We start from the raw sequence: 14779 nt of genomic DNA on the forward strand, positions 1-14779 counted from the left end.
ATGGGCCCAGACACCGGGAGCTCTTTTCTCCCTTCTGTACCTCCTTTCCCACCCCCTACACAAAAATTATCAGAAGAAAGAACAAAGCAGGCTGGAAATCACCAAAGGTCCTCTGTCCTCACAATCTCCTCTGCTTTCTCTGGCTTTTGCTTGTGAGAAGGAATCAAATGAGTGCCCTTGTATTCCTTTGCAAAGCACCAAGCAAGCTCTTGGTTCAAAATTCTCCAGAGGCAGATTTACATATTATTTGCATATATTTTCTATATTACAGGGATTGTTTCTTCAAATGTTCACACTCAGTCCTATCATGGTAAGGTAGGACCTTTTTTTTTTTTTTTTAAGATTTTGTTTATTTATTCATGAGAGAGAAAGGCAGAGACATAGGCAGAGGGAGAAGCATGCTCCATGCAGGGAGCCTGATGTGGGATTTGATCCCAGGACCTCGGGATCACGCCCTGGAGCCAAAGGCAGATGCTCAACCACTGAGCCACCCAGGTACCCTGGTTAACGTCCTTAAATAGGTCTGCTTTTGCTCCTGGCTTCTAGGTCCCTACAGTTTCCATGCAGGACGCAGTACACTCATTCTCAGCTTTATCATTCTGGTTGGATAATTTAGATAATTGTTCCATTTACCTGGTCTGCAAAATGGGAATAATAATCCCTGTCTTTTACATGGGGTTGTTATGAGAATCAAAAAAGAATTGTAGGTGGGTGCCTGGCTGGCTCAGTGGAATATGCAACCCTTGATCTTGGGGTTGTGAGCTTGAGCCCCATGTTGGGTGTATAGATTATTTAAAAATGAAATCTTAAAAAGAAAAAGAGAGAGATCATTGGGACACCTGGGTGGCTCAGTTGGTTAAGCATCTGACTCTTGATTTTAGCTTAGGTCATGACCTTAGTGTCCTGGCATCGAGCCCTGAATCATGCTCACACTCAGCATGGTATCTGCTTCTCCTCTCCCTCTGCTCCTCTCTCTGTCTTTCAAATAAAATAAATAAATAAACTCTTAAAAAAAAAAAGAGAGAGATCATAGATGTAAAACCATTTCATAGAACAGGTAAAATTTTCAGATATTATTATTGTTAGTAAAGTTATTTGGTGACAAAGACTACCCTGGTAATCTAAAAGGGATAAAGCATTTCCAAAGGTAAGTAAAGAGGGATATAATTTCTTGATTTAATGTCAAACTGCATAAAAGACCCCTCTGTCTCCTTCTGCAGTTTGCTAGGGTGCTGGATGGCAGCAACCGTCTTCTGTGAATCGGACTATCCCAACCTATAGGAACTCCTAGCTGAACAAGGCCAAAGCTCAGCCCTGACCACAGTATGGTTCAAAAGCCTATGGGAAGTCAGTGGCAGGGTGGGGGTAGAGATGGGCAAAGCACTGAGAAGGCCGTGCTGTTTTAGTGTGAGAACATCAGTGCAGGAAGGAATTCAGTGATCAATGCCCAGCCCCTGCATTTTACAGATAAAGAAACTGAGGTTCAGAGGGATGTATAGCTGGCTCAAGACTCCCAGCAGGCTTCAGTGGTTGATCCAGTTAAGGTCAATCAGGACAGCACCACATCACCACATCAGAGCATTGGGCTCCAGGGAGATGGTGGTGTTGGGTCAAGAGTTCAATTGCCTCTTGCTCCAGACATTCTGTCTCAGTCTGCAGAGAAAAAGAGGCCCTTGGCCTCCCAGAATGGCAAAAGGGCAAACACACTTGGTCAAGAAGAGCCCTTGAGAAAGAGACACGAGTGGAGACGAAAATTCGCAAATTTTCTAAAATCACAAAAAGAAAAAATTCGCTTTTTTCTGAATTTTGCTTTTAACCCACTGTCGGGACTCAGGTGGCTTAAAAAATCTGAGCTGCTAAAGCCTTGAGTGGCCTCTTAGAGCTTGAGGAGAGCCCTGCTCAGGTGCAGAAAAACTGGTCTCACCCCTTTCAGGCGCAGCCACTTGTGCCCCACAGACAAAAGATTCTCAGAAAGGTCAGGCTTCTTTCTGACAAGGAGCAAAAACAAATCCCAGCACTTTCAAAGGTCGTGAGCCTCAGGCAAATTAGGTAGGGGGTTGGGGGCCAGGCATTTCTTTGGAGCAGAGCGGTAGCCAGAATGAATGGTCCAGGAAGGAGGAAGCTTGTTCTCAGGACCATGGCATTCAATTAGGTAAGTACTTACTAGCTGTCTACTGTGTGCTGGGTGCACAGGGCAGGGGACATAGAATACATTTGCCTTTGGCTTTCAAGGAGCTTGCCAGGAGGACAAAGCTCTCACAAGAGTCTACAGACAAGAGGCAGAAGTTGTATTTAGGCCAAAGAAAAAATGCTCCAGAAGGAATGAGAAAAATCAACATCGATTCATACAGTTCTGAAGAACTTCAAGGAGTAATAAAGTCTCTGCGTAAGCACTTACTCTTTAGTTGATGAGTGGATGAGGGAGGGAGCATTTCAGGGTGGAGCACAGCCTGGGCAGAGATCGGAAGGCGCTAAGGAGCAGGGTAGGAACTCGTCCCTTTCTGACCTCCTCTATACACGAGCTGTGATCTAGAATCAGAATTTTATTTTTATTTTTTTAAGGATTTTATTTATTGAATTGAGATAGAGATAGAGATAGAGATAGAGATAGCATGAGCAAGGAAGGGGGTGAGAAGCAGGCTCCCCACTGAGCAGGGAGCCCAATGTGGGGCTTGATCCCAGGGTCCTGGGATCATGACCTGAGCCGAAGGCAGGCACTTAACTGACTGAGCAACTGAGGTGCCCCTAAAATCAGAATTTTAGAGATTAAGTGCCTCTGCCCTCATGGATAAACATGGTTTGTGGAGTCCCACCTGGGTCTCTGGAAGATGTGACAAAGAGGCTTCCAGTCTTTTGGGTGAGAAGGGCTTCCACATTACTGGTTAAAGATGGCTGGCTTTAGAATGATTCTTGAGTAAAGGGTAGCAAAATCATTTAGTCCCAAAGAGAATCCAAGAATCCTGGGCCCAGTCAGCCAGAGTCCTTTCTTCCCCCAGGAGAGGTGGCTCTCTCAGTGAAGGCCCTGGAACTCTCCCTTCCCAAACCCACACACCTCCAGGGCCAGTGGGAGATTGGATGCTCTCAGAGCATTCTGCGGCCACAGTGGCATCCTGTAAAGAGCTCAGGAGACAGTAAGGAGGACCGCTGGGTTCTGGAATGGGCTTCACCCCATCTCGCTAGGACCACAGTTTACTCATCCATAAAGTGAAGACCTTAAATTAGACCAGTGACTCCCACTTTGTGCAAAGATGAGAAGGTCCTCAGTTATAGTACGGGGTTCTTAAAACCAGAGTCTCATCAATCGCTGTCATAATTCATCTCACATGTACACGCTGAGCTAGTTTTCAAACACATAGAGCTGCTGCTGTAATTTTTAAAAATACGCGTTTAAGGGGATCCCTGGGTGGCTCAGCGGTTTAGTGCCTGCCTTCGGCCCAGGACATGATCCTGGAGTCCCGGGATTGAGTCCCACATCAGGCTACCTGCATGGAGCCTGCTTCTCCATCTGCCTGTGTCTCTGACTCTCTCTCTCTCTGTCTCTGTGTCTCTCATGAATAAATAAATAAATAAAATCTTTAAAAAAAAAATACACGTTTAAAGGAACATCATATAACTGTTGCTCTTTATCAGCATGAAGTTTTTTTCATTTATGGATACTAAAAGTACAGTTATAGTTATTTGGAGGGATCCAAAAGTATTTTAGAAATTTTAAAGATGTACAAGCTTGACAAGTTTGGCTCCTACTGGATCAGGTGAAGGACACACTCAGCCTTCCCCACACTGTGGCTCTTCATTCCAGCCTGACAAACGAGGCCTCCCCTTCTAGCCTCCAACTCCTTGAACAAATAGCAGCTTCTAGAACAGGTGCTCCCATAGCAGCAAAGAAAAAGTAGAAGAAAGAGGGACAGGTAAGCAAGTCGTGCCATTTAAGAAGAGAAAGACAACCTTTATACGAAAATCCGGGAAATCCTCAAAATTCTATCCTTTTGAAGGGCTTTTTTGAAAAGTGACCTGTCATTTCCCTGTATTTGTCACTGTTTCCCACTCCACACATATTTGCAGCACATGGGAAGTGGGAGGAGTTGGAATGTCCTCCAAATTCCCCTGACACCCAGTTCCCACCTTTATCCTCTGGAAAAATGCGTTGTTTTGTTTTAACTTCAGGAGGTCACAGACCCTTTAAGAATGTGATAAAGGTTACAGACCTTCATTCCAGAAAAAAAATGTAGCCACAGCTATGCATGCATATATAATTTTTACACACAACATCAGCAGGTTTCCCACCCTCTGAATTCACCATGGACCTCCTTGGGCATTTATAGACTTCATGTCAGGAAATCCTGCTCTTGTGTGGGTTGCTTTCAATAAATTCAACTTTACCTTCTCTTAGTTTTCTATAGATCCAAGCTCTAAAAGTTTCACAGGACCTTCAATGGGACCTCTAAGTATCCCATTTCCCAGCTGCTATTATAGGTTCCTTAGTTTGGGGAAGACTGGTTCAGAAAAAGGCTGCAGGCCCTAAGGCAGGAGGATAAGCCCTCAGACAAGACATCTGCACCCAGGATCTGAAGGTGGAAGGAGAGTTGTACCATGGATAGGGGGCAGGAGGAGTGAAAGCTGGGAGAGCCTTCCCAGAGATGAGAGCAGCTTTCCATTTCAAGGACTACAAGTCTGCAGGACCAGAGTTCCTAGATAGACACTTGTAAAAGTGGCACTGTCAGGAGAGATTCCGGACTCTTTTTTTTTAAGATTTTATTTATTTATTTATGAGAGACACAGAGAGAGAGAGGCAGAGACACAGGCAGAGGGAGAAGCAGGCACCATGCATGGAGCCCGACGTGGGACTCGATCCCGGGTCCCCAGGATCAGACCCTGGGCTGAAGGTGGCGCTAAACCACTGAGCCCCCAGGGCTGCCCATAGGATTCCTGACTCTTAGGTGGTCTCTGTTCCTAAGCCTCTTTTGTGGTTCCATTCACCGGGGAAGCTATGGTGGTGAGGTCTATATGCCTTAGGGCCTGCAGCCTAAGGCTGCAATAAATGTTACTTCCTATGTGACAGTTACTAAGCTTAGGGCTTAGTATATGGAAATACATATATGTATATATGGACATAGGTTTGGAGTCCTAGAAAGTCGAGATAGAATTGAATCCAACAGGGTAAGATTAAAGCAAACAATGGGTCATTTGCATAGTACATTGTAGAGGAAAAGCACAGGACATAGAGTTCAGGGTGGCAGGTAGAGGAAGGGCTGTAATAGCAATGAATTTCATTCTTTGAAATATTGCCCAACATCCTGGTATTTGGGGAATTTGCCTCCCTTGCCTGGTGCAAATTGTGGTATCTTAGCCAAGCCTGGCAGCCTGGACTCTCACTGGTGGACCTGTTGCTTTTCCCACCACCCCTCTTTTGCCTCCTCAGTCACCCCAGAACACATGTTAATGCAAACTAAGGTTAAGGATGGATGCTCTTGGGTCAAGTGAGCTTGGGCTCACATTGGCTAAAAACCACTGGAACTTTCAGAATCAGAATGGCATTTATGCGGATGGAAAAATCTTCCTTGATTTTGGCTTGTTCATTTAGGGACTCACAGGACTGAGTAGGCTAGACGAGCTGCCTCAGGAGGAGGAGTCCTTTCTAGGACTCCAAACCTATAACTGCCTAAATATCTTCATGGCTTATGTAAGAGTATGAGCACTTCAAAGGAAGATTGGCAGAGGAAGGTGCTACACATCCAAATCCCTCCACTTAATTATTTTATCCTTTGATTTAAGAAATTAATTTATCCAATAAATATTTATGGACCTCTATGTAGGTTAGGATATGGGGGAACATATCTAATAAGGATATGGAGGGAACATAAAGATGTTCTAGGTACATAAAGCAGTACTAGGATACTAGGATATGGGAAAACGTAAGAGTGAATGGGATTTGGATTCTGCTTTCAAAAAACTTGCCGTCTAGTAGAGGAAATAAGACTCATAAATAAACCATAATACATAGATACATATACATATATGTATTTCCATATACTAAGTCCTAAGCTTAGTAACTGTCACATAGGAAGTAACATTTAGGCTGGACATTGAGGAATGGGTAAGAGTTAGAGAGACAAAATGAGGAAAAGACATTCTAGATGGAAGGCTTGAAAAGAAACTTGGAAGCAGTAGTGGTTGACCTACACACAGAATAGCAAATAGTTTTATTTGGCAAGAATATAGGGAAGGGAAGTAGAAAGAGTGAAGGTTGGAAAACCAGTGGAAAATCTTGAGTGTCAGGCTTAAAAATTGGGATTGTAGAGGCACCACTGAAGGTTTCTAAGTGGAGAGTTCATGATGATCATTGCTGTACTCCAGAAAAATTAATCTGAGGGGTGTCAGGGTGGTTCAATTGGTTAAGATTCTGACTCTTGATTTTGGGTTGGGTCATGATCTTAAGGTGGTGGGATCAAGCCCCATGTCGAGCCCCCGTGTTGGGCTCCGTGCAGAGAGTGGAGTCTCCTTAAAAAATATATATATATATTCTCTCTCTTCCTCTGCTCCCCTCCCCCTCTCTAAAAGAAGAAAGAAAGAAAGACAGAAAGAAAGAAAGAGAAAGAAAGGAGAGAAAGAAGAAAAAAGGGAAGAAAATGATTAATTCGGTAGTTTTGTGAAAGCTAGATAAGGGGAAAAGTGAAGAAGAAAAAAGAGGAACTGGGCAGTGGCAGGGGGCAGTATCATTTAGAGGAGGACATTTCTGGTTAACCGAGCCAACAGTGACCTTGATCTGTTTTCACTGGCTCTCACCACTGGGAGCTTTCAAGGGGAGCAGTTCAGTGCAGTTGTTAGGAGCCATTTTTGGGATCCAACTATCCTAGGTCTGAATTACAGCTCTGTTACAAATTAACTCCTCAGAGCTTTATCCATCGTACATAAAATGGGAATAATTACATCTAGATGTGTTATAAAGGTTACTTACATGTGATAACACCTGCTAAAACATTATTAGCATAGAAGCAAAGGGTAAGGCAATGAATAAATGGTTGATATGATAATCATTATCACATGACTCCTGTTGTAGATACGTGTGTATGGAGCTCGAATTATCCCCTTCATTGGATTATTAACCGCTGGAGGGCAGGAAATCAGGTCTGTCGTGTGCGCCCTCAGAACTTATATAGCTTCTTACACTTACTAGGCAATCAGTGACTCTACTCTGAAAGAGATAGATAACATGATAGATGAGTAACTAGAATAGGAGTAAGATTTTCATTAAACTCCAGAGAGTTTGTCCCCTTGAATGAGGATGGATATTTTCTTGATCCAAGTGCCCCTGCTCTCAGACATATACAATCACTCTAACTCAGTAGATACAGTAAGAAATTCTGAGGTATGCCAGAGGCCTGTAGATTTGAAGATGAAATGAGTCTGTCCTAAAGACAGGGCATTCTTAGTTCTAGGTAACGTTTGGGACTTTCTGGTCATGGTAAACATGAACCTTCTGATGGACCTACATGCACACTCTAAAAGGTCTTCATACGAAGCTCACCTAGTACCTAGCTATGTGGCTCAGTGGAAACATTGATCACGGAGGCAGAGTGAGCTGAGAGTTAGTACACAGCGGTATGTGGACCTTGGACTCCTCATCTCTTTTTCTGGCTCTGTTGCTCAGAACTAAGAAATCCAGGGCAATCTCCTCTCTCTGCTGTAGGGCCTGCTCACCACAAGGCATCCTTGAATCCTGATTGAGGACTCACCACCTGTGTGTGCAGCCTAGCTACAAAGGCAGTAATGCGCTAAGTGTTCAGGGGCTGAGAAAGAATGAGATAGGGCGCCTGGCTTCAAAGTGTTTCACGCTGGTTGAACAGAAAAGGTTGGGTAGCCCTGGGTGGCTCACTGGTTTGGCGCCCGCCTTTGCCCCAGGGTGTGATCCTGGAGTCCTGGGATCTAGTCCCACATCGGGCCCCCTGCATGGAGCCAGCTTCTCCCTCTGCCTGTGTCTCTGCCTCTATCTCCGTCTCTCATGAATAAATAAATAAATAAATAAATAAATAAATAAATAAATAAATAAAGTTAAGTAATAATATCAGACCTGAAAAGCAACATGGCAATAGGGGATTTTCCAGGCCATTCTCTTAGAGTTCAATCTTCTTCATAAAGGAAGACCTGTCCTCTACTTTTATAGATTTCCCCAACATCCACTCCCAGTGCCTTGCCATCAAACAGGTGCTCAAGGGGATCCCTGGGTGGCTCAGCGGTTTAGCGCCTGCGTTTGGCTCAGGGCGCGATCCTGGAGTCCCGGGATCAAGTCCCACGACGGGCTCCCAGCATGGAGCCTGCTTCTTCCTCCTCCTGTGTCTCTGCCTGTCTCTCTCTCTATGTCTATCATAAATAAATAAATCTTAAAAAAAAAAAAACAGGTGCTCAAATATATATATATATATATATATATATATATATATATATATATACACACTTTTTTTTTTTTTTTTTGGTGCTCAAATATTTTGGGGAGAATATAATTAACCAACCACATTGCTACTTTCCACTACAGAGAAACTTAAGACATGAGACTGGTGGTGTGACCTGGGCCAGACGATGTCCACAGAGACAGGCCAGTCCGTGAGACAGGGAGCTGCAGTCCAAGGATGGAGGTTGAGCTCGTAGAGGCTGCAGGATCCCTCCCCAGCTTTCTTCCATCCCCAGGCTTGGAGAAGTGACCCCAGTCCCTGGGCCTCTGACAGTCCTCAGTGTCATGACATTTTCCACAAGGGAAAGCAGGGTGCAGATTTTTTTCCCGGTCCATATTCTCAGAGAAACCCTCTGAGGAGTCTCTTCCCCTCCCAGAGGGTAGGAGCCAGGTCTTTCCTTTCCTCTGCCTGTCCTCAGAAAGGCACTTACAGTGAGTGTTCGCACACAATGGACATTCTTCCTGTCCCAGTGCAGAATGACCAACATAACAGTTATGAGCATTTCCTCATTTTACAGCCAAGGAGAGGAAAAAGCCCATCATCCCAGTAATACTTCTATGATATATGCCAGTCCCTAGTCTGCCACACTTTGCATTTAGTTGTCATAATAATAGTACTATGAGGCAGATGCTGTTGTTAAGGAACTTGCCCAAGTTCACACAGCTAGTAGACAGGTCATATACAACCAGTAATGTGGGTTTCGAGCCTGGGCAGTCTGGCTCTCTTGGGTCTGTTAAAGGGGAAAGTGGGAACACAACCCAGGAATCCTGTCTTCTAATCAGCCCACCAATGCGTAGGTGATGAAAACAAGAACTAGAGTCCCTGCTGTCCCAAAAGCTTCACTTCAGTTCCTATCCTCTGGTAACTCCAAGATTGAGTGAAATTTTACCAACCTGCTTCCCATTCCTTCCTTAGGAGACTGAGAATGCGCTGGGGGCCACCTGCCTGTAAGGCAACTTTTTTTTCCATTTTACAGAAAATGATGAGCACCTGAAAAGCAAGTTTCTGAAAGAAAATGACTCTTCAGTCATAATGATAGCTGGAGTGGGCTGCTGCTTCCTACAAGCAGGAAAGCTACTTCTAAGTATAGCCTGCAATGCGACTCTTGATCTTAGGATCATGAGTTCGAGCCTCATGTTGAAGGTAGAGTTTACTTTTAAAAAATTAAATAAATAAATAAACAAACAAATACATACATACAGCCTGCCAAATGCAGGCTTTTCCCACGGGAAAAGCCGATGGGGTGGAAGGGCTGTCCCCCTTGGGGATTTGCATTTCAGAAACTTGCTTTTCAGGTGCTCATCATTTTCTGTAAAATGGAAAAAAAAGTTGCCTTACAGGCAGGTGGCCCCCAGCGCATTCTCAGTCTCCTAAGGAAGGAATGGGAAGCAGGTTGGTAAAATTTCACTCAATCTTGGAGTTACCAGAGGATAGGAACTGAAGTGAAGCTTTTGGGACAGCAGGGACTCTAGTTCTGTGTGTGCACCAGCCAGAAGCTCCTTTCTGAGCCCCCCGCCCCGGGAGAAGGAAGGGGGTCAGCTTTCTGCCTAATGTTCTGGAGGGGGAAGAGCTGCTTCTTAGATAAGTGCAGGGATTAAGGGTGCATTCGAAAATATTGTAAAATGTCTTCAACTGTTGAGTGAGGAAGGGGTTGAGCCTTTGGGCTCTGGAGGGGAAGAAGGAGAAGCCAAGTGCAGAGGGCTTGTCAGGGAGGACTCAGAACAGCCTGTCACAGGCTTGGGACCAGGGTCTTCCCAGCTTATTTTCTTTCTTTCTTTCTTTCTTTCTTTCTTTCTTTCTTTCTTTCTTTCTTTCTTTCTTTCTTTCTTTCTTTCTCTCTTTTTTTCTTTCTTCTTTCTTTCTTTCTTTTCTTTCTTTCTTTCTCTTTTTTCTTTTCTTTTTTTCTTTTTCTTTCTTCTTTTCTTTTTTTCTCCCAGCTCATTTTCTATTCCTAACCCAATGCCAGGCCAGGTACTTGAGTCTTGTACTCCACCTAGCAATTCAGGGATAGCAGTGGATATGTATATAACAGAACAGGATGCTCTCTGGACAAAAGAAAACCAAAACGGAAGACTAGCCTTCACACCCCCGCTGGGCAGTCTCTAATGACCCTTGGGGAATGTTCCAGACATGCATGGGCATCTGCAAATTTACTCACCTGAGAGTTGCTTCTACCTCCTGCTCCCTGGGATTAGAAACGGAAAGTGCCAAGACTCTCCTTGGGTTGTCCGTGTGTTTTGTTTTTTAATCACAGTGATCCACAATCCCTTCTCCTGCTCCTCACCCCATGTTCAGTTAGGGGCTAGGGGGAAAAGAAGGTGAAAAACGAAACACCAAAGCAGAAAGGTTTTGAGAAATCCTAAATCCTATACCAAAACTCCTGGAAGGCTGGAATTAGTTATAAATAGGGCAGAACTCCAGATTTCTGCAACAGCCCTTAGGGGGCCGAGCTTACTATATGTCCCTTAAAATGAGGGGAGATTTTTTTCACCACCTCAAAATTATACCAGAAAGGCCTGCAGATGAGAAAGTAACTAGATTGTGAGAAAGCCCAAAATATTTCGTAAGGGTGCTCAAGTTTGGTCAAGTTCAGCTGAAATAGCAATTTGTGGGTGGAATCTTAGCTGGGAATTGGCTGCAGAATTCCCTGTAGATGGAAGGGACGCTGGGGGTGAGGAGAAGGATGAAGGATGTACTCAGGCTCAGGGTATGGAAGAGAAGTTAGTAAAGCTAGGAGTTCTGTGTGCTCAGAGTTTACAGTCCTAATCAGCCCCAGGGGGTCCAAGGCAGGACCAGTAAGTAGAATCAGAGATTCCATTCAGCAAAAACAGACAGGAAAACAAATCTCTCTCTCTCTCTCCCTCTCTCTCTCTCTCCCCCCTCCCCCCCCTTTTTCTGTTTGTCCTGGTTGAAAACCACACACAGTAGCCATCTGAAGAAATTCCAGTGTCGGGAGTGTTCAGGCAGGAGGGAGGATAAAAATGCAGCCAACCTCTGACCACAGGGGAAATCAGCCTAATGGTTCTTCATATGCCATTTTCTAGCACTGAGCTCTGGAATGTTCACAGGGTGTCCTTGCATATCCCATGATTTTAGCCCATGAAACACTTCCTGCCTACCTTCTCTTTTCCTGTGACCCCCAAAATATCAACTGGCACAGCTCCACATTCCTGTCTGGGACTGAGTGGCTTGGACCACTTGTATGCATCACAATCTTCAGCTGTTGTAGGAGAGCAGCGGGGTGCTGCTGAGCACCTAGGGCAATGGAGGTGGGGAGAAAGCTCTCATGGTCCCCAGTTTTTGTGCCTTTTCAACACAAATTCTAGTTGATCTACTAAGCTTTAGAAAACTTGACCTTTTGTGAATATGAGGAAACTGAAATTACAGCCCTGCCCATAGCTTGGTAGCTTTGGAAACATGGCACCACAGTGAGGCAATCTGGGGAGAGTGCCAAACCAAACCATTTCCAAGAGTGGAAATTTTATGCCATTAACAGGAAGATTAGTGAGTCTACTTGAACTTGGGCAAGATCTTATAGGATTTTTAGATCCAGTGCATTTTCTAACAGTGGATTTCAATTAACAAGGGTTCTGAAACACACTTCGATCTGACATTGAACTTGGGGCAAAGATCTACAACATTTCTTTCCAGGATGTCCTACGATAAGTGAATCAATTCTCAATTCCTCTTCTCTAAAAACCCACCCCACATCCCCCACTGGACAAATCTACCTAAAACAGTACCACGACCATCCTTTATTTAAAAAAATTAATCATGTCATTTAAGAACTTTAAAGGGTATCCTACTGTCTTACTAAATCAGGTGCACACTCCTCTGCCTGGTTATTTAAAAATCTTGCGTAATTTAGCCCCACCCCACCTATCCACTCTGCCACACACACACACCCTCTGATCTAGTTGGGCTGGCCTTCTCACTGTCCCCAGATAGCTTATTCATTCCTGCCTTCGTTTTAATACCCAGTATTCTCCTTCAACCCTGAATATGAATTTACTCTTCCTCTTTAAATATCCCTGAAAGACCCCATGTTTGGAGAATTTGCCAACTATTTCCTTTCTCATCTTTCCCATCTCTAGGTAATTATCCATATATATATGGATATAGTGATGGTTATACAATATTATGAATATATATATATTTGCCTCCCTGATTACACTGGAAGCTACATGGATATAAATTTTGTTGCAGTGTTCCCCATAAATTGTGCTCAATGAATAACCATTGATTAATAGCAATTTTTCTTCCATGAGTTAAAGGCTGAATGCACACACAGAATCAGTCTCATTCCCATCACGTGGGATTTCAAGACAGCATAACTTGCAAGCATATTTGGGTCCTCTAAGTTTGGTAACACAAAGAAAAAAATGTAAAGAATGATTGTGCCTAAGATAGTAAGGGATAGGCTCAAAATAGAATAAAATGCTTGCTCAAAACTGACAGTTTGAATGCTAGTCTGAAAATTGGGCACCTCCAGAATGTTGTGGTCTTCCTAGCATTCAAATCCAAGGCACCATAGCATTAATTAATTCTTTTGCATTTAAGATTTTTCCTCCTTATACCCTCCTTGGTGGAGTGGGTACAAGGATAAGAAAGAGTTTGGGGATCCCTGGGTGGCGCAGCGGTTTGGCGCCTGCCTTTGGCCCAGGGCGCGATCCTGGAGACCCGGGATCTAATCCCACGTCGGGCTCCCGGTGCATGGAGCCTGCTTCTCCCTCTGCCTATGTCTCTGCCTCTCTCTCTCTCTCTCTGTGTGACTATCATAAATAAATAAAAAAAAAAAAAAAAAAAGAGTTTGGAACAAACTATATGCCTCTTAAAATGGAATAAGGAAGACATATAGACCAATGGAATCGAGAGTCAGAAACAATAAGCCAGAGAGGGATGTCTGGGTGGCTCAGTGGTTGAGCGTCTGCCTTTGGCTCAGGGCGTGATCCTGGAGTTCTGGAATCAAGTCCCACATCAGGCTCCCTGCATGGAGTCTGCTTCTCCTTCTGCCTGTGTCTCTGCTTCTCTCTCTGTCTCTTATGAATAAATAAATAAAATATTTTAAAAAAATAAATAATAAGCCAGAAATAATTGATTTTTGACAAGGGTATGAAAACTATTCAATGAGGAAAGGGCAGTCTTTTCAACAAATGCTAAGAAAACAGGATATTCCCACATGTAAAAGAATGAAATTGGATGCTTATCTACATCATATACAAAATGTAATCCAGAATTGATCAAAGACCTAAACTTAAGAGCTAAAACTATCTCTAACTCTTAGAAGAAAACATAAGGGAAAACCTTCATGACATTGAATTTAGCAATGATTTCTAGGATATGACACCTAAAGCACAGACAATAAAAGAAAAAAATGCAATTTGGAGGTCATCAAAATTAAAACTTCTGTACAGGGGCACCTGGGTGGCTCAGTGGTTGAGCATCTGCTTTTGGTTCAGGTCTGTGATCCCGGGGTCCTGGGATCGAGTCTCACATCAGGATCCCCTCAGGGATCCTGCTTCTCCCTCTGCCTATGTCTCTGCCTCTCTCTCTGTGTTTCTCATGAATAAATAAATAAAATCTTTAAAAAAATAAAACTTCTGTACAAAGGATATTATCAAGAGAGTGAAAACAACTCACAGAATGAGAGAAAATATTTGCAAATCATGTATCTAATAAGGAATTAATATCCAAAATATGAAAAGAACTAGAACTTAAAGAAGAGCAACAGCAAAAACCAACTCAAATGCAAACAACCTGAATAGACATTTATCCAAGGAAGACAAGAAGTACATAAAAGGAGACTCAACATTATCAATCATTAGAGAAATGCAAGTCAAAATCATATTGATGGGCACCTGAGTGGTTCAGTAGGCTAAGCATCTGCCTTCAGCTCGGATCATAAACCTGGGGGGGATTGAGCCCTGTGTCAGACTCCCTGCTCAATGGGGAGCCTGCTTCTCCCTCTCCCTCTCCCCCCTCCTTGTGCTCACTCTTTCTTTCTTTCCCTCTCAAATAAATGAATAAATCTTTAAAAACAAAGAAAGGTTAGAGACAACCTATTTGTCTGTCAGCAGATGAGTGGATAAATAAAATGGGGTATATACATACAAAGAAATATTATTCAGCCTTAAAAAGGAAGGAAATTTGGACACGGGCTATGACATGGATGAACCATGAAGACATTATACTGAGTGAAATAAGCCAGTCACAAAAGGACAAATATTGTAAGATGCTACTTAAATGAGATACCTAGAATAGGAAAATTCATAGAGATAGAAAGTAGAATGATGGTTTCCAGGAGCTGGGGGTAGGGGATTTGGGGAGTTATT

General features: G+C 43.5%; 1 protein-coding gene and 1 long non-coding RNA gene across 5 annotated transcripts in view; both read right to left on the bottom strand.

Moving 5' to 3' along the window:
• Positions 1 to 9133, bottom strand: part of LOC144297444 (uncharacterized) — a 34218-nt gene extending 25085 nt beyond the window's left edge. The window contains exon 1 of the long non-coding RNA XR_013364486.1: positions 8563 to 9133. This is a non-coding gene — a long non-coding RNA (uncharacterized LOC144297444). The remainder of the gene's footprint in view (positions 1 to 8562) is intronic.
• Positions 1 to 14779, bottom strand: part of NINJ2 (ninjurin 2) — an 85016-nt gene that overhangs the window by 45535 nt on the left and 24702 nt on the right. The window contains exons 1-4 of one of the 4 annotated variants that reach the window (XM_077871561.1): positions 11567 to 11748; positions 10606 to 10749; positions 6956 to 7192; positions 2399 to 2529 (exon numbers count right to left, since the gene is read on the bottom strand). The exons of 1 other annotated variant lie outside the window; for it this stretch is intronic. The gene's annotated coding sequence lies outside the window, so the exon portion shown is untranslated. Of the gene's footprint in view, positions 1 to 2398; positions 2530 to 6955; positions 7193 to 8068; positions 8349 to 10605; positions 10750 to 11566; positions 11749 to 14779 lie in introns of those variants that run through there. 2 more of the 4 variants (XM_077871562.1, XM_077871563.1) reach the window with 2 other exon arrangements.

The sequence above is a fragment of the Canis aureus genome, chromosome 25 (assembly GCF_053574225.1).
Source record: "Canis aureus isolate CA01 chromosome 25, VMU_Caureus_v.1.0, whole genome shotgun sequence".
Classification (NCBI taxonomy): Eukaryota; Metazoa; Chordata; class Mammalia; order Carnivora; family Canidae; genus Canis; species Canis aureus.